The sequence below is a fragment of the Meriones unguiculatus genome, chromosome 6 (assembly GCF_030254825.1).
Source record: "Meriones unguiculatus strain TT.TT164.6M chromosome 6, Bangor_MerUng_6.1, whole genome shotgun sequence".
Lineage (NCBI taxonomy): Eukaryota > Metazoa > Chordata > Mammalia > Rodentia > Muridae > Meriones > Meriones unguiculatus.
This window is the reverse complement of record NC_083354.1, coordinates 134,498,992-134,503,546: the sequence shown is the minus strand read 5'-3', so window position 1 is coordinate 134,503,546 and position 4,555 is coordinate 134,498,992. Positions and strand designations below refer to the sequence as shown.

Sequence of the window (4,555 nt, the reverse complement as noted above, 5' to 3'; positions counted from 1 at the left end):
TGCATGCACTAAGTTAGTATATGTAATGAAGATTTTAAGTGTTCATTATTCTTAGTCATCAGCAAAATCTAAATTAACTTCATTCTGAGACTCCGTCCACCACAGTCAGAACGGTCATCATCAAGATAAAAGTAAACAACAAACGCTGACAAGAATAGGGAAAGAGGAGCCTTATTCACTGCGGGTGGAAATGCAACCTTGCACAGCCAGCATGGAGTTCTCTCTCTCTCTCTCTCTCTCTCTCTCTCTCTCTCTCTCTCTCTCCATTAAAACAAGACTGCATTGCCCAGGTATACCTGTTCTGAGCACACCTGAAGGATGCTGTGTCCTACCACAGGGATAGTTGTACAAGCATATTTACCGCTGCATCATTCACAATATCAAGGAACTGGACACAGTAGAAATGTGGACAAGGAAAATGCTGAACATGCACAAACAAATGAATTTTACTCAGTTATAAAGAAAAGTGAAATCATGAACTGTGCATAAAAAAAATGAATAGGCCCAGAAAGTATATGGAGTGAGGTAACTCAGAAAAACACAACTCACATATGTGGACCCTAGTTTATGAAGTTTAGATGTGAATATGTGTGTGTGAGTATGAATATAAACTATGAAATAGAAAGGCATACACAAGATGGGAATAAAGGTATTGAGGAAGGGGAGAGGGCAGTGGGACACGTGCAACACAAGAGCTTCTAGGAGGGAGGAAGGTTTAGAGTAGTAACAAGTGTGTGGAGGAAAAGAACTGGCACAAAAAATTTTCTGGAAAATACAATATTGAAATCTAATACTGTGTAAGTAGTTATTTAATTTTAAAAGGGGGTAAACTATTATGAACTTGATCTATGACTTTATGCAAAAAGGCTGTTGAGCAGCAATTTTCCCCAGAAAGCAGTTTCCTCTCAATTCTTTTTCATCTTCTCCCAAATCTCCCTACCCTTTTCTCCCTTTATTATGGTCTGCCACACTCTGTTTCTTACCCCTCCCTTAGATTTTCTCCTGCAGTGTCCCCAAGACCATGAATGTGATGAATTTATTAAATTCATCTTCTTCCTATTCACTCTCCTGTGATCATCTTTGATTTTAAAATTGCATCATTGGGATAAAATTTAATCTAGATTAAGGTACCCATAAATATGCAATGTGTGCAGTGATCCTGTCTGTAGGCACATTTCACCTGCGGTTTGTAGCAATCATATTCACCTTTTTTACCCAATTGTTATTCTTACTATAGTATTTATTGTTTGCGTTACCATTTTCGTCCAAATTTGAAAGAGGGTAGAGAAGTCAGAAGCAGCGCTGTGGAGAAAGGAGGTAGCTGTATGATAGAGGGCTGGGAGGACAATCTGTTAGGTCACCATTTCTGGTTACATCACCCACTTGCTCAAGGCACACCGAGAGGTTTGAGGTGCCAGGAAGCTGATTTGGTAAATAAGTTCATCCCATCCATGCTGAGGAATGATTGAACTCACAAACATATCATTGGTCATAGAAATGCCCTTCCATTCCCCACATTCTGCTTTGCTTTATTTCATAAATAGCACTAAAACTATAAAAAAGAATTTATCCAGATGGAAAACTATAGGAGCCTGTATCTCCTTTTTTTTCTTTTATTTTTTTGGACTATTCTATATGTGAGAATTATATTTTCATCATCTCCAGTTCTTCCTTTTCTCACTCCAGCTCTTCCTGAGTCTTCCCAACTCCCTTTCAAATTCATGACCTCTTCTTCAATTACTATTGTTACATATTTATGCATATTTATGTGTAGCATGCATATATAAAAAACTCATAAAATAATGTTTCTCTGTGGCTTTTTAAGGCATGGTGAGTGTTCCTTGTCTTCATTTCCTCCCTTTCCCTCCATATTACCCTGCTTCTCCTCTTCCCAGATAAAGCCCTGCCATCAGTTTTCCACTTCCTCCATTGTAGCAACTGTGTTCTGTTACCCTTCTCTCCGGAGTTCTCTCCCCAACTTCCTCATCCTACGGTCCCTCTGCTTTCCTAGCCCCTGTGCTTACTTCAGATTATATACTCAGATCTAATCATTAGGAGCTAAGATTCCCAAATCAAGAATCAACATATAGCATTTGTCATTCTAGGTCAGAGTTACCCCATTTAGTCTCTCTAAGATCCGTCTATTCACCTGCAAATTCCATGAAGTCATTGTTCTTAAGAGCTGAATAAAATTCTATTCTTCATGTATGCTCTATTATTATATAAATATTAATGAATATTTAGGTTGTTTCCATTTCCTAGCTACTGCAAATAAATGAGTAAGGAACACAACTAAGCAAGTGTCTTTGGGGGAGAATTCTTTGTGTGTATGCCAAGGAGTGATGTGGCTGGGCTATAACCTTAATTTAGCTTTTTGAAAATTCTCTGAACTGATTACCAGAGTGCCTACACTAATTTGAAATTCCAACAATGAATAAGAACGTCCCTTTATCCCCCATCTTCACCAACATTTCTTCAGTCGTTTTCTTGACCTTTGCCATTCTGACTAGAATAAGATGAAATCTCAAATTATTTTTAATTTGAATTTCCCTGATAACTAAAGATGTTGAACACTTTAAAAAATGTTTGCTATTTTTATTGCTTCTTTTGACGATTCTCTGTGCAGACATAGAGCCCATTTTTAATTGAGTGGTTTCTCGACTCTATTTTTTGAGTTTGGTGTATGTTTTGAATATTATTCTTCTATAATTCCTATAATGCAAAGAATTCTTCTATGAATTCTTGATACATAGCTGACAGAAATTTTCTCCCACTCTGTGGGCTTCCTCTTCACTCTATTGGTTGTTACTTAGCTACACAAAAGATTTATATATTTTGGGATTAATTCCTGAGCAAATGGAGTTCTATTCAAAACCTCATATATACATCTATGTTGTATAGGATACTATTTAAGTTTTCTTCTAGAATATTTGATGCTTCAGGTTTCACAATGATATATTCAGAGTTAATTTTTTGTACAAGATGAAAATACCTAATTTCTTTATTAAATTCACTTTTAATTTCATTCTTCTACATGTGGACATCAAATTTTCCCAGCACCACTTGGTGAAGATACAGTCTTTTCTCCAGTATGTATTTTTTGACATCTTGGTCAAATATCACACAATCATATTACATGCACTCATCTTTGAGTCTTCTGTTTTGTTCCATTTATCTACATGTCTGTCTTTGTGCTAATACTACACTGTTTTTATTGCTATGGCTCTAAAATATTGCTTGAAATAGCAAATGACTCTGTCCACTATTGCTCGCTCCTTTTGATCAGAAACAATACTTTTATTCTCCAGAGTCTTTTGTACTTCCATATAGATTTAAAAAATTTCTCTGTTTCTCTCAGTAATATCACGGGATTTTGCATGGAATATATAAATTGATTTGGGGTATCATGTTTTTTTCACAATTTTAATCCTACCAATCTTGAGCAAGGCTGGTCTTTCTGTACTCTAGTGTCTTCCTCATTCGCTTTCTTCAGTTACTCCTAGATTTCTTTCTTTTCTCTTTTCTTTTTCTTTTCTATCTTTTCTTTCTTTCTTTCTTTTTGATATTGTGAATAGGAGTATATCAATGATCTCTTTCTCAGCATGCCAGTCCTTCGTATATGGGAAATTTACTGGTTGGTGTAAGTTGGTCCTGCCACTTTTCTGAAAGGCTTTGTGACAGAATTTGGGGGTCTTTTATGTATACTATAAAATCATTGGCATGTGTGGATAATTTGACTTATTTTCTTATTTATATCACCTAATGTCCTTCTTGTTTTATTGCCCTAGTACGTAGTTATTTCAAGCCTTTATTGGAAAGGAGTATGCCTAACCCTAGAAGCAATGCCGGTGTGGCTGATGGGTCATGTGTGCATCAACAGGTAAGAGAGAGAGGCCATGTCTATGCTTGGTGTTCTGACCTATGAACAACTGAGTGACTAGTAGCCTAATGGCACCTGAAAAAAAAGAGAGAAAACAGCTCAAGACAGCCACCAGTGCAGTGCCAGGCTGGCCTGGATGGGCTTCCAGGATGGGAAGCAAGCTGGAGGCTAGGAGGACTCTGCTGGGACCAAGGTCTCCTGGGCAGGACTGAGCCTGAGACAGACAACCGTGCATGCATAGGGCCTGCAGAGAAGCCTAGACCGAGACGCCCTCCAGGACAGAGCTCCGTAGAGCTGGGGTTGGGGCACATCGTGACCGAGATGACCCCTGTTCAGAGCTATAATGCACTATCAGAGCACAACGCTGGTAAGACCACTTCCAAGACAGTCCCAGGCACTCAGAGACTCTAGACACCACTAAGAGGAGCAAGCAACTGCTGGAAAAATGGAAAAGAAAGAGAAACCTAAGGCTGTGTGCACAATGAATGGAGGCAGAACTGGAGACTGGAGGATAGTGAGGAACAGTCTGATCTGAGTAGCCAGTGATGGCACCTGGGACCATGGTAGGGTCCTGGCATCAGGGGCCACATCTGGGTCCCTGACGCTACAGCATCAGAGGTTGGTTGCCACCAAAGGCCAGGAGATGTTCCTGGTCTGGGCTGCCTGCCATCAGGG

The 4,555-nt window shown here is 39.0% G+C and overlaps 1 non-coding gene across 1 annotated transcript; it reads left to right on the top strand.

The window, feature by feature from the left end:
• The first annotated feature begins 3,826 nt into the window (after positions 1-3,826).
• On the top strand, positions 3,827-3,953 carry LOC132655000 (small nucleolar RNA SNORA17). Its single transcript, XR_009592591.1, has one exon. It is a non-coding gene; the product is annotated as a small nucleolar RNA SNORA17 (small nucleolar RNA).
• The last annotated feature ends 602 nt before the right edge of the window (positions 3,954-4,555 follow it).